Source organism: Canis lupus, chromosome 28, assembly GCF_003254725.2.
Source record: "Canis lupus dingo isolate Sandy chromosome 28, ASM325472v2, whole genome shotgun sequence".
Lineage (NCBI taxonomy): Eukaryota > Metazoa > Chordata > Mammalia > Carnivora > Canidae > Canis > Canis lupus.
The window spans coordinates 10,238,619-10,248,436 of record NC_064270.1 but is presented as its reverse complement, the minus strand read 5'-3'; the positions used below and the strand labels follow the sequence as shown (position 1 = coordinate 10,248,436).

At 43.3% G+C, this 9,818-nt stretch overlaps 1 long non-coding RNA gene across 2 annotated transcripts in view; it reads right to left on the bottom strand.

The window, feature by feature from the left end:
- Positions 1-645: 645 nt before the first annotated feature.
- The window catches only part of LOC112672125 (uncharacterized), a 35,045-nt gene continuing 25,872 nt past the window's right edge, over positions 646-9,818 (bottom strand). The window contains exon 4 of one of the 2 annotated variants that reach the window (XR_003144055.3): positions 646-1,339. This is a non-coding gene — a long non-coding RNA (uncharacterized LOC112672125). Of the gene's footprint in view, positions 1,340-5,346; positions 5,561-9,818 lie in introns of those variants that run through there. The other variant, XR_004809995.2, reaches the window with a different exon arrangement.

Sequence of the window (9,818 nt, the reverse complement as noted above, 5' to 3'; positions counted from 1 at the left end):
GGGCTCCCTGCATGGAGCCTGCTTCTCCCTCTGCCTGTGTCTCTGCCTCTCTCTCTCTCTGTGTCTCTCATGAATAAATAAATAAAATCTTAAAGAAAAAAAAAGAAAGTTATCTGGGTAAGTTGGTGGGGATAGGTGAGTTGAGGACCCTACTCTTCCGCCACCTTGCCTGTTCTCCTTAAAAAGAGCGTCCTATTCTTTTTTTTTTTTTTAAGATTTTAAAAATTTATTTATTCATGCGAAACAGAGAGAGAGAGAGAGAGAGAGAGAGAGAGGCAGAGACCCAGGCAGAGGGAGAAGCAGGCTCCATGCAGGGAGCCCGACGTGGGACTCAATCCCGGGACTCCGTGATCACACCCCGGGCCCAAGGCAGGCGTTAAACTGCTGAGCCACCTGGGCTGCCCAGAGCATTCTATTCTTAAAAACTCAAAGAATTCGAAAAAGCCTTCAGAGTCACCTTCCTTAAACTGAGAAAGGACTTGTACATTGGGGGACTGGTTTGCTCTAATTTTACACAGTACACTTGTTGTAGTACAAAGCGGTCATTGCGTTAAGGCAGTAAGATGATCTCCACGTGAATTAAAGCTAAGCACAAATTTTCAAGTTCAGTGATGTCCTTTTTTTTTTTTAAAGTTTAAATTTTTATTTATTTATGATAGTCACAGAGAGAGAGAGAGAGAGAGGCAGAGACACAGGCAGAGGGAGAAGCAGGCTCCATGCACCAGGAGCCCGATGTGGGATTCGATCCCAGGTCTCCAGGATCACGCCCTGGGCCAAAGGCAGGCGCCAAACCGCTGTGCCACCCAGGGATCCCTCAGGGATGTCCTTTTTACCTGTTTTCTATTACCTACGCCATTATTTGCTCATTTACCAAGCAGAATAAGCCAGACTACTTTAGGCAAGAAAGAAAAAGGGAGAGGAAGGCTGATAAAAAGACTTCAATGCCGCTGTGATGGGGTGCCTTGGTGGCTCAGCCAGTTAAGCGTCTACCTTAGGCTTGGGTCCTGGGAATGAGCCCGGCATTGGGGTCCCTGCTCAGCAGGCAGTCTGCTGCTCCTTCCCCTTCTGCCCCTCTCCCTGCTTGTGCTCGCTCTCTGTCTCTCTCAGATAAGTAAATAAAATCTTAAAAACAACAACAACAACAACAACAACTTTGATGCCACTGTGAGAGGCCACATGTCTTGTCAGGTCCTCCATGGTGTTGGTCACCAGGCCCACCTCACCTGTCCCTGGTGCTCAGGATAAAGGCTGCAGTAATGTTAATTCTGGTTACCACTCAAAAGTGGGCAGTGGTTCTCCCCAAGGGTCCCAGATGTCAGTCTGACTTCATTCAGGATTTCTGTGTGAGACAAGCTGCTTGTTAAAGAGGTTACAGAACTTGAAACCAATTTACCTTATACATGTCAAGTGCATTTTCCTGATCCAACTAACTGTAACCCCTGATGAGGGTAACTACCAGGGGGACATTTCCAATTTGAAACTACAGTTCCCACTGTGCATAATATAGTACAGTGTAGCGTGAATGTTTGACCAGGATCTGGCCCCCCAACATCGCCAAAATGGGTGAAATATATCTAAATTTATCAAGAAAACATTCAATTGCCAGTATTGGCTGGACTTCCACTGGAACATTTAAGCATGCTGTTTGGGGATTAAATAAACTATTTGCTGTCCTTTTGAATTGTGGTTATCCATTGTATATTAAAGCCACAGAACACATTTGAGAAACAAAGAAGATTTCCAGAATAATGTTGAAGACTTCGTTAAGCCTTATGGCAAATGACAGAAAGAGAAGATTGTAAAACCATGGATTGTGTATTATAAATTCATGCAGCACATAGAACCTTAATTTTTCCAGAAAGAAAAGCCTGACACAAGGACATGGGTGTAGGTGCTTTCCTGGGGAAGTGAGGAGCTGGGGAGTTTGGCCAGGGAGGGAGGGCAAGCCAAGCCACTTGTGTTGGTCCCTGCTGTGGGCAACTGGGCTCTGATGCCAATGGTATTTCTGAGGAACCATACAGAATATGCCTCAAAGTGACTGTCTGAGGGATGAAAGGGAGAAGCATTTCTAAGTCTTCATCCATTGACTCCCATCTAGCCTTGGCAGAGGGTTGCCCCAAGGGGTCATAACACCCTTTTTTTTTTTTTATGATAGTCACAGAGAGAGAAAGAGAGAGAGGCAGAGACATAGGCAGAGGGAGAAGCAGGCTCCATGCACCGGGAGCCCGATGTGGGATTCGATCCCGGGTCTCCAGGATCGCGCCCTGGGCCAAAGGCAGGCGCCAAACTGCTGCGCCACCCAGGGATCCCGACACCCTTGTACCTCTATATTGCACAAGAGCCAGCGCTGAGCACGCTCCTGCAGCCACTCCACATGAGATTAGAGGAGCCCCGTGGGGTTCAGGGGGTAAAGCATGACCACAGGAGACAGGCGGAAGCCTGTGTGGAATTGTGCCCCCAAACAAAGTCGGGATTGAAGGTATGAACAAGAGGGTGTGAGGCTGTAGATACTAGCACCCAACACTTACACATTCCTGATCAACCTTTTATTCTGCAAAATCAAGCATTACAAGTAAAACGGCTGTGGGGGGGATAGGGTTAGAGGCAGATCACTCCCCATCTATCTAAATCTGTATCCAGAATGCTAATGCAAGCGGTAGTTTGCACATCAGGAGAGAACTTGGACCACCCAGGTATCTCATCAAGGCTGGAGGCCATCACAGCGGATATTTTTTTTTTAAGATTTTATTTATTTATTCATGAGAGACACAGAGAGAGAGGGGCAAAGACACAGGCAGAGGGAGAAGCAGGCTCCATGCAGGGAGCCTGATGCAGGACTCGATCCAGGACCCCAGGATCACACCCTGAGCCAAAGGCACACGCTCAACTGCTGAGCCACCCAGGTTTCCCAACAGTGGATATTTCGAATGTACAACATGAAAGGGAAAATGCTGGCAGGGCTTTACTTAGAGCTGGCCTGGCAGGTGCAGGAACAGTACAGAGGGCAGCGGGCTCTGAGGGCTGTTCAGTGGGTCCAGGAGGCAGTGCAATCTGACCTGGAGCTAGGGAAAGGCCTCCCCGGGTATGAGTGCTCATTTTCAATTTTCCTAAACTATAGCTAAAAGGGCTCATGCAGCCAGTATAGCAGTGGAACTCAGGGTTTCTTGTTTTCCTGTTGATGGTTATGATTTTCCTCCTGCAAGGATTGATTCCCTTGCAGAAATGCACATTCTTACAGAATGAATGTGTTTCAGTGTCTCCCTGTATGGCCATTATGGTGTATCCAGGCTAAATATTGGCCATTTCACTGCACCTGTGGGGTTCAGGGTATTTTATGTCTTATGTCATTTAACCCTCCTCAGACCCTGTGTGCTCTGTGCCATTGCCCATGATGTCAAGCCCTTGCAGAGGGAAGAGGGCTCAGAGAACCATGAGATCTGCTCAGTAACCCAGTGACAGAACAAGACTAAGAATGGTGGAATTCCAATTCTTTTTTTTTTTAATTTTTATTTATTTATGATAGTCAGAGAGAGAGAGAGAGGCAGAGACACAGGCAGAGGGAGAAGCAGGCTCCATGCACTGGGAGCCCGACGTGGGACTCGATCCCGGGTCTCCAGGATCGCGCCCTGGGCCAAAGGCAGGCACCAAACTGCTGTGCCACCCAGGGATCCCTGGAATTCCAATTCTTAAAGTCCTAACTATCTTCTACTATGTTCTAACATAAATCAGTAAGTAATAAGGGAACAATTGGACTGCTGGAACATAGGGAAACTTACAAATATCTACATATAAAATCTATAAAGAAGAGATTGGAGTAAATAGTTATAACAGATGTGATCAAACAAGGATCAACATCTGCCCTCTCTGAAGTGTGAATAACAGTATCAAGAAGTCAATCAACTGTCTTCCTTGGCTCTGCCTGTGAAGGTGGCAGCTGTCACCTCCTCCATCTCATGGCTGCCTTCGGACATCTGGTGAAGCCCAAGATTGTTAAAAAAGAGGACCAAGAAGTTCATCTGACACCAGTCAGACCAATAGGTCAAAATTTAGTGCAATTGATGGAAACCCAGAGGCACAGAGGATTCAAGATTCACTGCCTAACACTGGTTAAGGAGCAACAAGAAAACATAGCGCATGCTGCCCACTGGCTTCCCAGTCCACAGTGGTTGAAAAGAAAATACAAATTTCAAATAAATGACAAACTTTTCAACAGTCCTGGCAATCAAGGACATGAAATGGGAATAAAAACAGAGTGTAATTTGCATCTATAAATGTGGAACTTTGAAAACACAAAACTCAACGGAGATGAGACTATAGAGAAATATTCATTACAGATAGCATTATAAATTTGTAGAATTGTATAAAGTTTAACAATACCTATCAAGGGTAATAAAAATAAAATAAAAATAATTTAAAAATTAACTCTTCTTTCAATATTTTGCATATTCCCAGGGATTACTTTCAGAAAATAAATCGATAGAGGGTCACCCAGCTGGCTTAGTTGGTATAGTACACAACTCTTGACCTCAGGGTCATGAGTTTCAGCCCAACATTGAGCATTGAGCCTACTTAACAAAAAATTTTAAATGTAAACTGCTAGAAAATAATTTGACAGAAAGACAGATTTAATTGTTTAAAAATATAACAAATCAGAACGCCTGGGTGGCTCAGTGGTTGAGTGTCTGCCTTTGCTTGAGTCATTATCCCGGGGTGCTGGGATCGAGTTCCATGGGGATCCTGCCTCTCCCTCTGCCTATGTCTCTGCCTCTCTGTGTCTCTTACGAATAAATAAAAATCTTTAAAAAAATATATATAACAAATTTTCCCCAACAAAAAAAGAATGTAGAAATGTCTTATGGGTTCGAAGCTAGAGAAATTATTGCCAATTATGTCATCTCTACATGATGGAATTATATAGTTTTTAAAGATAAGACGCATGATGAGAAAACAGCTTATAAAACATCTAAGTGATATGTGTGTACCTTTGATGAACTAACATCAAATGAAAGTAGAATGCAAATTGGTATGTACATAAGCTGTGATCACAACTCTAAGAACTACGCCCAGGGAGGAGGGAGAGAAAGTTGTTGCTTTAAAAAGCTGGAGGAAGGGGCACCTGGGTGGCTCAGTGGTTGAGTGTCTGCCTTTGGCTGAGGTCTGCATCCCAGGGTCCTGGGATCGAGTTCCACCTCGGGCTCCCGGCGGGGAACCTGCTTCTCCCTCTGCCTATATCTCTGCCTCTCTCTGTGTGCCTCCCATGAATAAATTAAAAAAAAAAAATGCTGGAGGCAGAAATCCTCAGGAAGTGAGCGATATTTGCTTTGCCACGCACTTTCTAGACTCTGGTGGTATAGCAATCTAGAGCTCAGGGCCCGGATTGGAGTGAGATGAGTAATACAGCATTGCTCTTCCAATAGAGAAAGATGAAGTTTTAATTGCGTAGGGCAAGTGAAGGGGGAAGAGAGAGCAAAGGGCAGAAACTGGTGGAGATGAGCAATGAGGTCAGAGAGAGAAAGGTAGGCAAGGGGCGGGAGGCCGGAGGCTTCTGGAGAAGAAATGGCTGAAAAAAAAAAAAAAGAAAGAAATGGCTGGTGAGAGTGTTCTAGGAACAACCGTGAGGCAAAAGTGCAGGGGTGAGGGAGTTAAGTAAAGGCAAAAAACAAAGCAAATTGAAATGTTCTCAGCGAACCAATGAATTTATGATAATTAGGGGGATGATCTTTAGGTTATACAGATAAAGGATAGAAGATAAAATACTAAAAATAGCTATTATTTTAGAGTAGTAGAACATAACTATGTTTTCAAATTTAATTTGTATTTATCTGTTCTAAGGATAATATACATTTTTTAAAAAGATTTATTTCTTTTAGAGAGAGAGAGAGAGCCCAGGGGGTGGGGCAGAGGGGGGAGAGAGAGAGAGAGAGAGAGAGAGACCCAAACAGAGTCTGTGCTGAGCAGAGAGCCCAATGTGAGGCTCAATCTCATAACCCTGAGATCATGCATGACCCAAGCCGAAACCAAGAGTTGGGTGCTCAACCACCCAGGAACCCCCACACTTTTTTTTTAAAAATATATTTTATTTATTTTTTCATGAGAGACAGAGAGAGGCAGAGATGCAGGCAGAGGGAGAAGCAGGCTCCATGCAGGGAGCCCGATGTGGGACTTGATCCTGGGACTCCAGGATCACGCCCTGGGACAAAGGCAGGCACTAAACCGCTGAGCCACCCAGGGATCCCCCGCCCACTTTTTTGAACAAATAGTCAACATTATAGAAATTTTTAGCATGTAATATATCAAGGCTACTGAAAAATTTTTTTCACATGAATTTTTTAGCCATTCACTCATTTTCTAGACTTGAATTCTTCCTTGCAGATTTTTAAATGCTTTTATCCAGTACTCCCCAGCACACTATTCACTGAAGGCAGTGAAAGGATGTTACAGCAAGCTCAGAAATAAATCTAAGTATATATATCCTAAACTTATATGACAAAGTTGTGATTTTATCTAAATGGAGAAAGTAGGGACACCTGGGTGGCTCAGCGGTTAAGCATCTGGCGCTCAGGGCGTGATCCCACGGTCCCAGGATCGAGTCCCACATCAGGCTCCCGGCATGGAGCCTGCTTCTCCCTCTGCCTGCCTCTTTCTCCCTGTCACTCATGAATAAATAAATAAAATCTTAAAAAAAAAATAAATGGAGAAAGTATGGTTACCATGGCTGGCATGCCTGGCTCTTTATCTGGAAGAAAATAGCTAGACTCTTCATGCCCTGTGCAAAAATAAATCAATAGGGATCAAAGGTGCAAAAGTTAAAAAAAGAAAACTTTTTGAAAAGAATGTAGGAGATGATTTGTGAAACCTCAAGGTCAAGGTGGAGACTGTCTTATACAAGGTAGAATCCAAAGCCATTAAAATTATTTACATGGAAAAATAAATTATAGATGAGTCAATCGATAGTGATGGACTGTGGAAATCATTTGCATGTATTTTAGAGACAAAGGATTAATAGCCCTAATGTTTGAAAAGTTCTCACCAATTGATAGGGAAAAGACACACAATCCATAGAAAAAGGGCACAAAAGATACTATGTTGTTTTAATTCTGCTTGTTCTGCGTATCTCTTCTCCACCGCGTTTGCTTGCATCTGTTCCTTGGGAGGTTGCCCTGTGGACTGGTCATTTGGAATCCTTGCAGGCTGCCTTGCCTATTGATTTGGCCAAAGGAAGAACCAGTGGGAGACTGGAGGGCTGAAGGAGAGAAAAGTTGTGATATTTTCCCCTTCTGATGATATTTGTCTGGCAGAAGCTAAGTGCTTCCATCTCCACAGCTCTCAGAGGAGAGATTTTCCTCCATGGTTCAGTGCTCCCTCTAGTTCCCTGTCTTGTCTCTTCAGCCCTCGGAGGCAGTAATAACTTCCGGCTGTTTCATCTCTGGGTGACTCGCTAGCTATTCATCTTGTATTTTCCCTATTAGTACTGCCTGCAGATCTGTGAGTAGTGCCTTCATCACAGTCTTTTTATTTGAACCATCTGGGGTGAATTCTCTTTCCTGCTGGGATCCTAATAGATACAGATATGAACTAGCAATACTCAGAAAAGGAAATGCAAATCATCAATAAAGATATGATAATACCTTTAACTTCACTTGCACTCAGAGAAATTCAAATTCAAGTAAAAATGGGGGTGCCTGGGTGGCACAGTCAGTTAAGTGTTTAACTTGGTTTCAGCTCAGGTGGTGATTTCAGGGTCATGAGATTGGGCTCCGAGTAGGGCTCTGTGCTCAGCACAGAGTCTGCTTTCTCTCAAATAGATAAATAAACCTTTCCTTAAAAAGATTTTTATTTAATCTTTATTTGAGAAAAAGAGAGAGAGAACAAGAGTGGCAGAGGGAGAGGGAGAAGCAGACTCCCTGCTGAGTAAGGAGCCAGACTCGAGGCTCCATCCCAGGACCCTGGGATCATGATCTGAGCTGAAGGTAGACACTTAATGGACTGAACCGCCCAGGTGCCCCAATAAATAAATCTTTAAAAAAAGTTTAAGGTGGCTCAGTGGTTGAGCATCTGCCTTTGTTTGACTCAGGTCATGATCCTGGGGTTCTGGGTTCAAGCCCCACATCAGGCTCCCCACAGGGAGCCTGCTTCTCCCTCTGTCTATGTCTCTGCCTTTCTCTGTGTGTGTCTCTCATGAATAAATAAATAAAATCTTAAAAAAAAAAAAAAAAAGAATGGTGGACCTGCAAGATGGGAAAAGACTGGATTCTAAGATGACCTCAGAGGACAGAACCACCTTGCTAGTTTTGGGCCACCCACCTTGGGATCATTATGCAAAAGAGAAGGAAACTTCAGCTTGTCTAAGAAACATGTGTCAGTCTATAGCAGAATCTGAATGCTAACTCAAAACAATTTAATTTTCTTAACAGACATAGTAAAACTCTGGCATATATGTTTATACGGAGCTTAGAAAAAGATGTGGAAAGATATGTACCAAATCATTACCTTGGTTACACAGGGAGTGGGTTGGAATGGAATTGGGATAATGCACTATGTCCCCATAATATTCTTTCAACTCTGTTCTAGATGGGCTTTTTATGTTGCAAAGAGACTCATTCAAGTTAAGTGAAATGGAGAGGAGTTTAGCATAAAGACACAGAGAGGTCACATAGAATCTCAAATCAGGAACCCAAGTATCACTGGGCTCATGAAAAATGGAAAGTAGTCAGGAGCCACAGTTGGTCTTTAGTTCCTCCTGTGAGCTTCTCTGTCCTTCCCCTTCTGCACATGTCTGTAAGCCTATGTTCTAGAAACAACTGCACTTTGGTAATGGCGAGATCAGTGGTTCTCCAAGTGTGGCCCCGGGCCAGCAGCATCAAAATCAACTGGGAGCTTGTTAGAAATGCAACAGTCTGGACCAAACCCAGACTACTGAATGAGAAACTCTGCAGGCCCAACAATCTATTTTAACAAGCTCTTGAGGTGATCCTCATGAACATTAAAATTGGAGAACCACTGCTCTAGATGATGTTCCAGCTCTAATCCCTTCTCAATTGGCAACAGGTATTGCTTAATTTAAGAGAGAAAGACTCTAGTAGGCTAAGTTTATCTTTTTTTTTTTTTTTTTTTGCCAGGCCAGCCACTGGCCAACTAATGGATAGTGTCAGTCTAAGTCAGGATAAGTCTATCCTTATTCCAATTAATCTTTTTTTTTTCCAATTAGTCTTTGCAAGAGGGCATGCTCATAACTTAACTCTTTCCCTGTTGCTGTACATTTAGAAAGCAAATTTTTTTCCACCATAAATGTCACTGTAATGAATATCTGCAACCCCCCTCCACATGCACACATTCATAGAATCAAGAAGAATGCACAATTTGATGGTCATGTATTAGTGGCATAAGATTGTACCAGTATACTAGCATTAAATATCATAATTAAATTATTTTTTGCTTTTTGGCTAACTTACAGCATCACTTTAAAAACAAAACAGGGAATGCCTGAGTGGTTCAGAGGTTGAGCATCAGCCTTTGGCTCAGGGCGTGATTCTGGAGTCCCAGGATTGAGTTCCACATCAGGCTCCCTGCATGGAGCCTGCTTCTCCCTCTGCCTTTGTCTCTGCCTCTCTCTCTGTGTCTCTCATAAGTAAGTAAGTAAGTAAGTAAATAAATAAATAAATGAAATCTTTAAAATAAAAAACAATGTGTACCTTGTTTTATAAAAGGAGGGGGAATTTGTGGCAAGAGTCAAATGAGAGGCTTGGAGCGTTCATTTCAGAAAGGTCTTGCCCATGTCATGAGTGGTAAATTTGTGAGAAGCACAAAGTTTAAGGAAG